Genomic DNA, 16,287 nt, shown 5'->3' with positions numbered 1-16,287 from the left:
TTAAAGGATTAAATGATAACAATTTACTGTCGGCTTTATGATATACATAGAAGTAAAATTCATGACAACGATAACATAAAAGCCCAGTAGAGAGAAATGAAAATATACATTTACTATGTATGAAGTTTTATAATATCACATGAATATTGGTATTTATACATTAAAAGTATATACTACGAATTCCAAAGCCATCAGTAAACAAAATTTAAGATTAAAAAAACAATTATATCTAATAATCCAGGAAGATATATTAACAATGTGGAATGATACAGAAGAAGACAAAAAAATAAGGAAGAAAAACAAATGGACAAATAGGATAAAAACAAGAAAAATGATAGATTTAAATATCATATTCAATAACCACATTAAATGTATAGTCAATCCTCATTATTTGTGGATTCTGTATTTGCAAATTTGTGTACTTGCTAACATTTATTTGTAACACCCAAAATCAGTATTTGCTGTCTTTTTCCAGTCAGTAATCTATGGGCTTGTGCAAAGCAGTGAAAAATGTAAGTGCCAGACATACAAGTTCACAGATGAAGTCAAACAAGGCAACACTCTGCCTTCTCGTTTCAGCTCACCTACTATGAACAAATGTCCTTTTTGTAGTCTACTTAGTGCCACATTTTTCCATTTTTTGTGCTTGTGGTTGGTGATTTTGGTATTTAAAATGACCCCCAAGCACCATACTCAAAACATATGTAGTGTTCCGAAGCATAAGAAGATTGTGCCTTACCATGACAATGAGTGTGTTAGACAAATTTCATCTGGGCATGAGCTGCTTATGAGCTCAATGTTAATGAATCAACAATATATATTCAGTAAGGTATCTCTAACAAGAAACACACATGAAACAAGGTTATATATTGATTGGCTAACAAATAAGTTATAGCCAGAGCCTCTAGGAGAGAACTTTGTATTTCCCAAGGGAACTATACTTAGGTTATTCACTAATCCAGTGATCGTGATGACTTCACGTAACAACTATTGTATATATCAAGAATCAACTAATTCTTAATTACCCAATTAAATGAAATTGCAGATTGGATTTAAAAAGTAAGACCTGGAGTACCTGGGTGGCTCAGTCAGTTAAGGGTCTGATTCTTGGTTTAGGCTCAGGTCATGATCTCATGGTTTTGTAAATTCAAGCCCTGCATCTGACTCCACGCTGACAATGCGGAGCCTGCTTGGGATTCCCTGTCTCCCTCTCTCTCTGCCCCTTCCCTCTTGCGCTGTCTCTGTCTCTCTCACAGTAAATAAATAAATTTTAATAAAAACTAAATAAATTAAAAAAAATCAAGACCCAACTAATTTGCCTAAAAGAAAGTTACTTTGAATATAATGACACAGATAGGTTTAAAAAAGAGACAGAAAAAGTTACACCATGCTAATACTAATCAAAAGAAAGCTGATTTACATCAGAGAAGATTTCAGAGCAAGAATATTATAGGGATAAAGAGATTAATTTCATAATAATGATGAACAGATCAATTCTTTAAGATGTAACAATTCTAAGCATTTCTGCACGTAACATCAGAGCTTCTAAATATATGATGCAAAAACTGATGTAACTGTAAAGAGAAATATACAAATCCACAACTATAGTTGACAATTTCAACATACACCTTTCTGTAATTGATAAACAGGTCAGCAGAGTATTAGTAACAACAGAGAAGCTTTGAGTAACACTTTTTTTTTTTAAGTTAATGGTCTTTTTATTGGAAAAAAAAAAGACTAGCATTTACAACTTGGAATGGACGTTAACTTGTAATTTCTTGAACAGCAATGTGGATGGTTGTGTTGAAGAGTCCACAGCCACAGCCTACCTCTGCTGGCTCCAAGTCAGGTTCAGGAGGTTTTAAAAACAGAGAGTCCAAAGATGCTCCCTTGGTAAAGGTTTCTTTTTAAAAATTTGTGGGAATGGTGACAGCCCGTCACCCATCTCGCTCTCCGGTACAACGCGGACAACGCTAAACCAACACGCACAGGATGCCCCCAGGATGTGTCACTGTCACCACGGGTGGGGGCGCACGGAAGTACTGGGGGCCGTCCTGCTCTGTGGCGCTGCGTCTAGACGGTCTTATCTATCCTTCACCCATTTTTCTGCACAGCATCCTGAGGTAAACCAATTTTAAAGGTTTGTTTTCAGTAAACCCGCTATGACAATTTATACTAACAAATTGAACTAGAACCCATTTGAAACAAGTTTTTTTTGTTTTTTCAATTTTCGTTTTTAATACAAAGGCCTGACTATGCTCAATCGTCAAGCTGCATGCATGAAAAACTAGCCAGCCCAAACAGTGTAGTAATCATTAGCAAAAGGAACTGCAAGGAGTCCACTAAGTGCTTCTTTATCGTTAAGGTAGTACAAGTATTTATATCGTAAAACTGATGTGTAGCGCTTCATCTTCAGGGGACAGGACCACCAAGCAATACATGCAGATTTTGTGTGTGTGGACAGAAGGTACTTTTGACATTCAGTTTTGCTATATAGAAACAGAATGAGTAAATGACCTTTTTCTTTTTTTTCTTTTCTTTTTTTTTTTTTTTTTTGTAAGAGGTAAGTAAAAAATTCAATTTGATTCTTCTAGGGTGGGGGGGGGGAAGGAGTTGAAAGTAGGTCTTCACTTTGAGGTCATCATCTGTACGAATTCTTCATAGTTGACTTGCCCATCTCCATCGATATCTGCTTCTCTGATGATTTCATCTACTTCTTCATCTGTTAGTTTTTCTCCTAAGTTTGTCATGACGTGACGTAGTTCTGCCGCACTGATGTAACCATTGCCATCCTTGTCAAAGACTCGGAATGCCTCGCGAATTTCTTCTTCACTGTCTGTATCTTTCATTTTTCTAGCCATCATAGTCAAAACTTCTGGGAACTCAATGGTGCCATTACCGTCAGCATCCACCTCGTTGATCACATCCTGCAATTCGGCTTCTGCTGGGCTCTGACCCAGTGACCTCATTGACGGTTCCAAGTTCCTTTGTTGTGATGGTACCATCGTCATCTTCGTCAAATAGGGAGAAAGCTTCCTTGAACTCAGCAATCTGCTCTTGGGTCAGCTGATCAGCCATGGTGCGAGCGAAGGGAGGAAGAGCAGAGGGAGTGAGGGTGGCTGCACCAGCGCAGAGGCTGTGACGGCGGGGGTGCCTCCGCTGCTGCTGCCGCTGCCGCCGCCCGATTCGAGTAACACTTTTAATCACCCTAATCTAATTGACACTACAGAACACTCTGCCCAGTAATAACAAAACATATATTATTTTCAAAAGCATTTACCAAGCAAGATAGATCAGATACTGAAAAGGAGAAACAATAAAAATCCAAGTGAAAATCAATGAAACAGAAAACAAAGAAGAAATTGAGAAAAATAAATAAAATCAAAAAATGGGGGAAAGGTAATAAACTTGGAAAAATCTAGATTAATCAGGGGAAAAAATGAACTGCAAAGATATCAATTACCAATATCTGACATGAGAGAAATGACATCCTTACTCTACAAATATTCAAGGTTAGTAAGAGAATATTCTGAAAATTATGCCAATAAATTTAATTCATATGAAATGGAAAAATTCTTTGAAAGACAAACTATCAAAGCTCACTCAAGAAAACAAAATGAGATAATCAGAATAGGTCTATATCTATTAAAGAATTTGACTTTGTACTTAAAAATCTTTCCACAAAGGAAATTTCAGCGAATTGCTTCACCTGTGAATTTTGATCCAAGGAAGAAATATCTATTCTTGAAAAAAATCTAGGAATTATTTTAAACTATTTTAAAGTTATTTTAAATGATTTTTAAAATTTTTTAATTTGTGTTGAATATTATATTAAATAATTAAACATTGCGATCAAGGAGGACTGCTCCCAGGATTATAAAGTCAGTTCAATATTTGAAAATCAATCAAGGTAATTCACTGAGGTGGCTTTGTCATGTCAAACTGTCTAGGCTGAAATAAAGTTGACCCTTGAACAACCTGAGAACTGAGCAGCGACCACGCTTAACCTGGGGACTGGGCAGTGACCACGCTCCCCAAATGTAAGTACTAATAGCCTACTCTTGCTTGGAAGTCTTGCCAATAACATAAACTGTCAACACATATTTTGTATGTTCTATGTATTACATACTATATTCTCACCATAAAGTAAGCTAAAGAAAATGTTATTCAGAAAACCATAAGGAAGAGAAAATACATTTACAGTTCTATATGAATATTTATTGAAAAGCATCCGAGAATCACCCCCCCAACCCCCCACTACCAACCACCACCACCATTGGGGCAAGTGGTAACAGCAGTCTTGGTCCCAGCATGGTGATGTGCTGCAGCCTGGTGGCAGCACTGCCCGGAGGCACACTACAGCTGCCCTATCAACCTAGAAGTGTACTGCCTGCTCATGGCCATCAGGAGCTACAGCCACACATGAGTGAGCCAGCCTCCAGAGGCCGTGAGGCTAGGGAAACCCCTTGGGGATAAGGGAAGAGGGGTAAAGGAGTACCAATAGTACATGGCTCCCTCCACCTGGTACTGGGCCCTTGAGGGCTGCTAATGGCCTGATTGGGCCTCCCCAGTATTCAGAGGTCAGCAGACTCTCTGTGCCAGTCACCTTCGATTTGGTCCCAGGGAGACTGGGGTAGGCAAGTGCAAATAAATGCCTTGTGGCTATCATTGTCAACTCAAAAAAAAAAAAAAAAAATGCCTCATCATCAGGGAAATACAAATAAAATCCACAAAGAGATACCACCCCACACTTTTCAGAAAGGCTAAAATTAACAACTCAGGAAACACCAGATGTTGGGAGGGATGAGGAGAAAGGGGAAAACTTTTGTACTGCTGGAGGGAATGCAAACTGGTGCAGCCACTCTGGAGAGCAGTATGAAGGTTCCTCAAAAGATTAAAAATGGACCTACCCTACAACCCAGCAATTGCACAACTAGGTATTTATCCAAAGGATACAAAACTGCTGATTCAAATGGGCACATGTACCCCAATGTTTATAGCAGCACTATCAACAATAGCCAAATTATGGAAAGAGCCCAAATGTCTATCAACTGATGAATGCATAAAGAATATATGGTATATAGGGGTGCCTGAATGGCTCAGTCAATTAAGCATCTGTCTTTGGCTCAGATCATGATCTCATGGTTCTTGAGTTCCAGCCCCACATTGGGGTCTGTGCTGACAGCATATTCTCCCTGTCTCTCTGCCCCTCCACTGTCCATGCTCTGGACTCTCTCTCTTTTTTTCAAAAGTAAATAAATAAATAAATAAAATTTTATTAAATTTTTTAAAATGTTTATTCATTTTTTGAGAGAGATACAGAGCGTGAACAGGGGAAGGGCAGAGAGAGAGGGAGACACAGAATCTGAAGTGGGCTCCAGGCTCTGAGCTGTCAGCACAGAGCCCGACGCAGGGCTTGAACCCACGAACCGCGAGATCATGACCTAAGCCGAAGTCCGACACTTAACTGACTGAGCCACCCAGGCGCCCCAAACGATGGGCTTTTAATAACCAAAGCTGTAATACAGAGTTAGGAAAAGATTTACATTTTTAGAAGTTTAAATAAATTCGTCATGACCTATTACTGTGGTTACAGGTAAGGTTACAAGTTTGGAGATATTCTTTACATTTTTCCTTATGTTTTAGTCTCCCTGAGCTAAATTTACACATTTAGTTTAATTTTTTTTTTTTTTTAATTTCAGAGGCTGGTAATGGAAGTAGTAGAAGGAGGAAGAGTCTTTCCCTAATATTTAATATCTTCTCAAGTTTGGTTTCCTTCTTCCCTAAGGTTGTCAAAATATACTAAGAATTAGAGGAAATGAATCATCACTGTCAGATAAAATGGCAACATCAGGTCTTCTTTATTAACAACAAGAATAGTAACAATATTATGTTAGTTTATTTTACAGTGAACACAGTACAGGAACATTCCTTATCATGTAATCCCTACAACAATCTTACAATGTAAACGTGTAGCAACATGCACATATTTTGCAAATGAAGCAACCAAGACCCTGTGACCTTAAATGGTTTGCCCAGGATCTTTACAATAGACCAGCATGAAATGCCCCATTGCATTTCTGGAACACTTTCCCACGTTTTTTGATTGGTTTCTAATTCCTTTCTTATACCCCTGGGCACTGTGCTGACTTTTTGGCCCTGAAAGCACATGAGGACCACTTTCTTTAGGGGATTGTCTACATCGCTTCTAAAATGCTTCCTTCACCTGTACCAGTAGCTCAGAATCTACTTTCCTATATATGTTAAAGTCAGTTTTATGCCCCTTAAATCAACCAGTGTAGATCTTCCTGTACTGAAGGCCTTCGGTTTGGTGCCTTACAAACCAAAAGAACCTCAAGTCACCCCCCAAATTGGAAGACTCACTGTCACTTTTCTATCATCAAATGTTTTAGGGTCTATATTCTGTCTTACACATCTTTGTTTTTCTTTTTTTTTTTTTATTTTACAAACGTTGATATAATGCTTACTGTGTGCTAAGTCGTATTCTAAAGGTTTTAACAATGTTAAATTTTTTAATCCTTATAAGCTAAGTACCATTATTAACTTCATTTTAGAGGTAGCGGATGGAGACACACTTGCCTAAGGGCACTAGATTAGTAAGTAGCAGAGTTTTGCATAGTAACAGTTATACACAACAGAATCCCAACAGTGCCATAAAACCAACTGGCAAATTCTACTGTGTAGACTGAAATTTGAACAGTCTCAGAGAACTCTACAATAAGTCTATAAGCTCTAACATTGAAATCAAGAAATAACTGGGGCACCTGGATGGCTCAGTCGGTTAAGTGTCCGACTTCGGCTCAGGTCATGATCTCGCGGTCCGTGAGTTCAAGCCCCTCGTCGGGCTCTGTGCTGATGGCTCAGAGCCTGAAGCCTGTTTCAGATTTTGTGTCTCCCTCTCTCTCTGACCCTCCCCCATTCATGCTCTGTCTCTGTCTCAAAAATAAATAAATGTTAAAAAAAATTAAAAAAAAAAAGAAATCAAGAAATAACTGTGACTGAGGTGCCTGGGTGGCTCAGTCAGTTAAGTGACTCTTGATCTCAGCTCAGGTCTTGATATCAGAGTCATGAGTTGGAGCCTCATGTTGGGCTCCACACCCTCGCTCAATATGGAGTCTAATTAAACACACACACACACACACACACAAACACACAGAGAGAGAGAGAGAGAGAGAGAGAGAGAGAGAGAGAGAGAAATAATTGTAACCAATATGGGTAAAAATGTCTGCATGATAGATTTAAGGGCAGGGTAGGAATAGTTCAACCAAAAAGGAGGAGGAACTAGATTCATAATGTTACCTGATGCACTCCTGACTAGGTTCCACTTGTGTGTGTGTGTGTGTGTGTGTGTGTGTGTTTATATATACATATAATATGTTAATTAAACTAAAAATGGAAAAACTATTGCTGTCAAATAACTATGGAGCATTTTTTTTTTGAGAGAACTGATTTTCTTGCTATTAATCTTTTTGTGGTCTTAATGCCCAGAGTTAAAATAATTCCCTCAGGTATTATTAGGGAGAATGTTGATCCATCAGGGAGATCTAAATCACATTTTCAGTCATCCTGAAAGGGAAGATAAAGTAACCCTCTAGTCTTGTTTAAAGCACATATTACCTTTAAACACTACCACAAAATAAAAAAATAAATAAATAAATAAACAAACAAACAAATAAATAAATTTTACATTGATAGGTTGTCTCTACTCTTTCAAATCATTAGTTGCTGTGGAACTATCTCAAAGTCTATTAAAAATAAAACAGTAGTATTTACCAATTTTAGCACTTAATTTGTGCCAGGCCCTTTTCTAAGAGCTTTATATGATTACCTCACTTAATTCCTGTAACAGCCTTACGAAGTAGGTACCATTATTTCCATTTTATATATAAAAGAATTAAAACAGAATTTACACCTTCTGTGTTACCCAAGGAGGGGTCCATGTAGTGTTTTGTGTTCATGTCATAATTTAAAGGGAAACTTTTACAATGTCTGGAGCCCCTCCTACAAATGAAGGATGTCCTCAAATTCTTTGCAGCAGGAACCCACTTAGGTGACACCAACCTTGACTTCCAAATGGAACAGTACATCTACAAAAGGAAAAGTGATGGCATCTATGTCATAAATCTGAAGAGAACCCGGGAGAAGCTTCTGATGGTAGCTTGTGCCATCATCGCCATTGAAAACCCAGCTGATGTCAGTGCCATATGATCCAGGAATGCTGGCCAGTGAACTGTGCTGAAGTTTGCTGCTGCTCCTGGAGCCACTCCTATTGCTGGTCACTTCACTCCTGGAACCTTCACTAACCAGATCCAGGAAGCCTTCGAGGGAAGAGATTTCTGATGGTTACTTATCCCAGAGCTGACCACAAGCCTCTTGCAAACGTCCTATGTTCACCTGCTTACCATCGCTCTGTATAACACAGACTCTCCTCTGTGTTATATGGACATTGCCATCCCTTGCAACAAGAGTGTGTCTGATGTGGTGGGTGCTTGCCTGGGAAGTTCTGCACATATGTGGTACCGTTTCCTGTGAATGCCCATGGATGGTCATGCCTGTTCTCTACTTCTACAGAGATCCTGAAGAGGTTGAAAAGGGCGAGCAGGTTGCTACTGAAAAGGCTGTGACCAAGGAAGACTTTCAGGGTGAATGGACTGTTCCAGCTCCTGAGTTCACTGTTACTCATCCTGAAGTCGCAGACTGGTCTAAAGGCATGGAGGTGCACTCTGGGCCTATTCAGCAGTTCCCCGCTGAAGGCTAGAGCACTGAAGACTGGTCTACAGCTGAAGACTGGTCTACAGCTCTGCCTGCTCAGGCCACCGAATGGGCTGGAACAACCACTGAGTGGTCTTAAGCTGCTCTTCCACAAAGGCAAACAAAATGGAAATAAGGTTGATGGAAAATAGTTTCTAAATAAATAAATAAACAAACAAATAACAGAGTTTACCTAATTGGCCCAAGGTCATTTAGCGGGTAAAAGAAATAGATTTAAATCCAAAAAGTCTGACTTCAAAACTTTTGCTACTAACCACTAATGATAGAAAAAGATGTTAATAATATGATTACAGCTGGTGAATTTGGCATCCAGAATCCTTGCCCATATTCCTATTTTAATTTCTCAAAACTCCCTGGAAAATTAGTGAATATCAACCACAATCAGGAAACCAAAGTGTGGTGTCTCCCAAATACTCAGAAACAAGGAAGACTATCATATAAATACTCTACTAATTATAATAACACAATGCTACCTGAAATTGAATGTCTATGGAAGGCATTTTAAGACTGTTACCTCATGGCTTGTGATCACTGCCCAAGAAAAAGATAAGGTCTTCTGCTGAATTCTAAGAACTTAACAATAGACTAAATTTTTGACCAACAATTCCATGTTATCAATTTTATGTGTTTCAAGACTCTTAATGGAGGAACTAAGATTGTGATGATGTATTTATGCCTAGTTTGCAATTAGTTCTGAAATATCCTCTTTGCTTAGCATAAATTTGATATTTTAACTCTCTCCTCCTCACATATTATATAAGACCCATAAAAATTAGTAGAAACTATTTATTTAGCCTTATTATTTACCAGACACAGTCCTAAGCACTTTATGTATTTTAACTCTTTTAATTCATACATCAGACATTAAATAAGTAGTGTTATAACCACCATTTTATACATAAAGAAACTGTGGCACACAAAGCTTGTCTTCAAGGTCACTTACTACTGCAAATGGTAGAGACCAGATCTAAAGAAGGTAGTCTGGGCAAAAAGATGATGTTCATAACCATGATGTTGTATGATAATGAGATGATCCACCTATCCTAAAATACCATTAGTGCCACAGAGCTATGGTCCTCTCTTGGGGAACTCATTGCCAGATATTCGCTAAGCATTTATTGAGTTCCAGTTTTCCTAGTTACCATTCAAAGTCTGTACCAACAGTGATTTTACAAAGCGAGAACCATATTTCATTCTTTCTCATTGCCACGTAGTATTCCACTGTGTATATAAACCACAATTTCTTTATCCATTCATCAGTTGATGGACATTTAGGCTCTTTCCATAATTTGGCTATTGTTGAAAGTGCTGCTATAAACATTAGGGTACAAGTGCCCCTATGCATCAGCACTCCTGTATCCCTTGGGTAAATTCCTAGCAGTGCTACTGCTGGGTCATAGGGTAGGTCTATTTTTAATTTTTTGAGGAACCTCCACACTGTTTTCCAGAGAGGCTGCACCAGTTTGCATTCCCACCAACAGTGCAAGAGGGTTCCCATTTCTACAAATCCTCTCCAGCATCTATAGTGTCTTGATTTGTTCATCTTAGCCACTCTGACTGGCGTGAGGTGGTATCTGAGTGTGGTTTTGATTTGTATTTCCCTGATGAGGAGTGACGTTGAGCATCATTTCATGTGCTTGTTGGCCATCTGGATGTCTTCTTTAGAGAAGTGTTTATTCATGTTTTCTGCCAATTTGACAATAAATTTCATATAAAAAAAGTGAGAACCCATTACCTTTAGATTTAACTCAAGAAAAAATTAGTGGTTTAATACTGCTTTAAAAATATGAATCATTTTAATCATTACCTTGGCTGTATACATCGACTTGATAACTGAACCAGTTTAATGAAGGAACTATTTACAGAATTGTGGGGAGGGTTAAAGGAACCAACCAGGGAAGGAGAAGCATTAGGACTCCAAGAGCCAGAAGCTGTTCCCATTTCCATTCTGGAGAGGGAAAAAGATGTTGCTATACAGGACACCATCAAGAGCTGTAATGTAGAGGGTCTGCAACAGTAGGAGCTGTGGCGCTAGGTAGAGGAACACAGCCACTGCCAAACCACAGCCCAATAAATGGGAGGCAAAAATACATACTCTGACTTCATTCTCCTCCCATCCACCAATCTCCCGTTGGTGCCTTGATTGGCTGAACAGAGGGCAAGGGAGAGTATGTGATAGAGTCTACAGACATAAGAATCCTAGCACCAGAGCAGGGTGGGGTCAGGTGCTGATCTGGAAGGACAAATGGAAAATAACTAATACTCATTACTGCTCAGTACTTGGTACTTCATCACCTGAGAGGAAAACAGGAAACAGCAAGAGAGACCTATATTTGGTAAAATGAAGACTTGTCTAGAAGAGCCTCCTAATTACTAAAATTGGCTACATTGGCATGGAACTTGAAGAGATATTGTATGAAAATTTTTAAGTACAAAATTTGCATCACTTTTACCAGGCTCAGTTCTCTCCCTGGTAATAATCACTGCTTTTTAAAATTGTTTAAATTAAGGTGACTTTCTTCCATCTACAGAACCCACATTTCATGACTTCTCTTTTAGAGACTTTGCTTTTGTTCATTTGACCAGCAAATGTTATAATTCTGCCTCAAAACATCTTTATATTCATTTCCTTCTCTCTTTTCTATTACTGTTACTTCAAGTTTTTATCAACCAAGCCTACTACTGGCCATGACAACAGTGAACTCCAAGTCCTTGAAATGACAGGCTGTTCTCTGCCCAAAGTCCTGACTATGCTCTCTGAATATAACATAAAATAAATTCAGACAATGGCACCAGGAATTTCACAGAGAAAGATCTTTTACTGATTGTGTTTTCCAATTTGCATGTAATTTGCAGTAATTTTAACTGTGCAAAAACTGTGCATTTAATTACCATTCATTCTTTCTGGCTTCTTTTAGGGAGTCCCATTAATTAAGGTGAGATTTAGATAAATTCGGTTCTGCTGAATAAGGAACACTGACTTGGATCTTTATGTAAAAATTAAACATTCAAAGGATTCTATTAATAAGCATTAATGTTCTCTCTGGTCTAATTTAGTTTTTGAGAATTTAGTGTTGTTGTCCCTTACCAAACTGTCCTTCACGTTTTGTTGTCATTTAAATCCCAGTTAGTGAACATAAGTGAATATTACTTACAGGTGTACAATTTAGTGATTCACACTTATATACAATACCCAATGCTCTTCACAAGTGCCCTCCTTAATCCCTATCACCGACTTAACCCATCCCCCCCTCACCTCTCCTCTGATAACCATCAGTTTGTTCTGAATGGTTAAGAGTCTTTTCTTGTTTTGCATCTCTCGTTCTCCTCCCCCTACCCTGATCATTTGTTTTGTTTCTTAAATTATACATATGAGTGAAATCATATGGTAGTTGTCTTTCTCTGAGTTATTTCACTTAGCATAATACTACCTAGCTCCATCCGTCTCATGGAAAATGGCAAGATTTCATTCTTTCTTATGGCTGAGTAATACTCCTTTGTGTGTGTGTGTGTGTGTGTGTGTGTACCACATCTTCTTTATCCATGCAACTTCTTGCTAGATATATCTTCTGAGGAAAGGGAAACAAAAGCAAAAATAAACTATTGGGACTTCATAAAAATTAAAAGCTTCTGTACAAGGAAGGAAACAATCAATAAAACTAAAAGCCAATGTACAGAATGGAAAAAAAATACTTGCAAATGACATATCTGATAAAGGGTTAGTATCCAAAATCTATAAAGAACTTATAAAACTTAACACCCCAAAAAACAAAAAATGCAATTAAAAATTGGGCAGAATGGGGCACCTGGGTGGCTCAGTTGGTTAAGTGTCCAACTTCGGCTGAGGTTATGATCTTGTGGTTTGTGGGTTGGAGCCCCACGTCAGGCTCTGTGCTGAAAGCTCAGAGTCTGGAGCCTGCTTCAGATTCTCTATCTCCCTTTATTTTATTTAAGTTCAATTTAGTTAACATACAGTGCAGTATTGGTTTCAGGAGCAGAATTCAGTGATTCATCACTTCCAGATAACACTCAGTGCTCATCCCAAAAAGTGCCCTCCTTAATGCCCATCACCTATTTAGCCCATCCTCCCCACCCCACTTCTCTTCCAGAAAACTTTTGTTGGTTCTTTATATTTAAGAGTCTCCTATGATTTGCTTCCCTGTTTTTATCTTATTTCATTTTTCCTTCCCTTCCCCTATGTTCATCTGTTGTGTTTCTTAAATTCCACATGAGTGAAATTATATGGTATTTGTTTTTATCTGACTTGTTTTGTTTAGCATAAAACGTTCTAATTCCATCCACATTATTCCAAATGGCAAGATTTCATTCTTTTTTGATAGCTGAGTAATATTCCATTGCGTATATATACATCTTTTTTATCCATTCATCACTTGATGGACATTTGGACTCTTTCCATATTTGGCTATTTTTTAAAGTCCTGCTGTAAACATTGGGGTGCACGTGCCCTTTGCAATCAGCATTTTTGTATTCTTTGTATAAATACCTAGTTGTTCAATTGCTCGGTCATGAGGTACCTCTATTTTTATTTTCTGAGGAACCTCCATACTATTCTCCAGGGTGGCTGCGCCAGTTTGCACTCCCACCAACAGTGCCAAAGTTTTCCCCTTTCTCTGTACCCTCACCAACATCTGTTTTTTCCTGAGTTGTTAATTTTAGCCATTCTGACAGGTGTGAGGTGATATCTCATTGTGGTTTTGATTTGTATTTCCCTGATGATAAGTGATGTTGAGTATTTTTTCTTGTGTCTGTTAGCCATCTGGATATCTCCTTTGGAAAAGAAAAAAATGGATTATTTATTTTTTGGGTGTTGAGTTTGACAAGTTTTTAGAGAATTTGGATACTAACCCTTTATCTGATATTTCATTGCAATATCAATATTTCATTTCTCTGATATTTCTTCCACTCCATTGGTTGCCTTTTAGTTTTGTTGATTGTTTCTTTCATTGTGCAAAAGCTTTTTTTTTTTTCTTGATGAGGTCCCAATAGTTCACTTTTGCTTTTCAACAAAGCTGTGAGTTGTGCAGTGTTTCCTCCCTGTTAATTTTCTTCTTTGGTGAGCATGGGAAAATGGAGCCAATTGTCAAAGTTGTCCCTGGAAGTAAAAAAAAGAGGGTAAGTGATGGAAAAGTATCAAGTATAATATCTCTCTCTCTTTCTCTTCCCATGATACTGCAGAAAAAGAATGTATTAGTGTGTTAATGGAATATATTAATGGAGTGGGAAAATTAAGAATGAAGAATGGAAAAAGGGCATGGTAACTATAAAGCTCAATTCTTAGTACTTTATTATAGATATCAGTTCATATATATACTTAAACATTTGTGTATATATATATATATATGTATGTAATATATATATTTGTAATATATACATTTTAATATATGTATTACATATATATGTAATATATATATTCTGGGTTTTCAGATTCATATTTAAATACCTGGAAAACTAATGTCACATGACAAACATACAACTGCTCTCTAGAACACCTAAAGAAGTAAATTTGGGAGCCTTATAGGTGTTGTACTTAATCAAGTCTTCTATCAAAACATATTTGAATGCGTAATTTCTGCCTAGTCCTCTTCTGTATGCTCTTAAAAGAACACCAGAAATTTATTATATGACTCTACATTAAAAGAATGTATTAATACTAACTAAAACACATTTTTAAAAAGTAACAATGAACACTACCCTAAGATTAAAGAAAATACGATAATTGGGAGAATGAACAAATACAGAACTCAGACTAGTTAGAACAGCCTTTAGGGAAGGAACCATCTTGGAGCAGGAATAGTTCAGTTAAGTAGTCAGAAGATAGAAGAGTAAGTGGGGAAAAGCAACAGCTAAGGCTAGGTACAAGTTTCATGTTTTAGGCTTAAGATTAATAATTTTCTAAAAGGGTACCATTTGTTTGCTGAGTAGACGTTCTACCTTTATTTCCTATTTGACACTCAAAACAAATTAATAAGATAAAATAATGTAGTGTAATGATAGGGTATTGATTGCAATATGCTACACTAACCATAAATGTCTTATTTAAGTTCGCCAAACTTGACAAACTTGAATTTCCTCATCTGTGGATGGGGAAAATCACAAATACTATCAGCTTTATTTGTGGGGTTTAAATAAGATAATATAAATTACTTTGAATAGTGTGCAATCTCTCACAGCTAAAAAAATGATGAAGCTGACAGTCTAGACAAAATTCTAACCTATGCTCTGGGTGAGAGAGGCACAGAAAGATAGATGGGATTCATATCCACTTAAGCAATGTTTCTCAAAGTGGTCCAATCTGCTTCCATTGTAATCAGTTTGATAACTTCAAAAAGAAAATTCTCATTCCATGGATGAAGATAACAAACCCCTTTCCTCCCCCCTCTCTCTCTAAAATGAAAAGAAAACAGAAGTGTCTGTTTCTATAAACAAAATAAAAATGAGGGAAGCCACTTCTCAATGAGAGATGCAAACAGACTGATGGGAAAGAAAATCAGGCTATTGCTAACTGATACTCATAAAGCCTGATGGAGTCATGTAAGAAAGATTCTCCAACAGGGAAGTAGTCTGTCTTCCATGGAAAACTTCAAATACTTCAATTCCAATGAAGGCTTAGAATGAGTTGTAGTTTACTAGAAACAAGCTTTATTTGAAAGTCTCTTCATGCAATAGTAGGTCCCTTCCACCCCCAACCCCTCCCCCAAATCCCTCAAAACTTCAAGAAGAGGCTTCTACTCCAAAGAGTAATGTTATTTTCTAAGGAAATTGAACAAGTCTATTTAAGAGAACAAAGACAGTTTGTAAGCATATTGTTGGAGAGCTCCTGAGTATGTTGGAAAAGGACAAGAGGGAGCTGAAATTTTGCCTTTTCCTTACTTGCAAAAATTGTGATCCAAGCATGAAGGGCACTTACAGGAAAGGGGCATAGTGGATCTACCCAGAGTTCTTTTCTATTTTTATTAGTCTACAGGAGACTCCTTTTTCTACTTTCCTTGTCCAGAAATGGTACCTTTTTCTACTCTGTCTGCTCAGAGAGGATGGCTTTTTCAAATTTCAACAATGATGCAGTGTAGGTTAGCAGAAGTGTATGGAATTGGTCATCAGAGACCTCCACATGTTGGCATTTAAGTGCTCCCTATTACTTTCTTCTCTGTTCCCACAAAAGTAAGGCATGACTTCAATGATCTCAAAGCATCTTACACTTATCCAAACCTCCATATCCAAGAGCAGGAGATGACTGGAAGCAATTCTACCTTTGCACTGAGTGAATCAATATATAAGGGTCAGTTCTCTGTGGCCTTAGGCCAAATCGCTTTAGTCAACTATTTTTGTGCAGCTTTCAAGCTAATATTTTAAAAATAATTTTTAGTGAGTGAAAACAGTCAAAGAACATTAGTATTCTATGCATGTGTAAATTATATTAAATTCAAATTTCAGTATCCATAAATAAAATTTTATTGAAACATGGCCATGCTCATT

At 37.6% G+C, this 16,287-nt stretch overlaps 2 pseudogenes; one reads left to right on the top strand and one right to left on the bottom strand.

Annotated features, from left to right (window-relative positions):
- Window positions 1–2,611: 2,611 nt before the first annotated feature.
- LOC102972418 lies at window positions 2,612–3,172 on the bottom strand (annotated as a pseudogene).
- Window positions 3,173–4,311: 1,139 nt separating this feature from the next.
- Window positions 4,312–8,883, top strand: LOC102953063 (annotated as a pseudogene).
- The last annotated feature ends 7,404 nt before the right edge of the window (window positions 8,884–16,287 follow it).

This window comes from Panthera tigris, chromosome B1, assembly GCF_018350195.1.
Source record: "Panthera tigris isolate Pti1 chromosome B1, P.tigris_Pti1_mat1.1, whole genome shotgun sequence".
Taxonomy (NCBI): domain Eukaryota; kingdom Metazoa; phylum Chordata; class Mammalia; order Carnivora; family Felidae; genus Panthera; species Panthera tigris.
The sequence above is the reverse complement of the archived record's forward strand: the minus strand, read 5'-3'. Positions and strand labels throughout refer to the sequence as shown.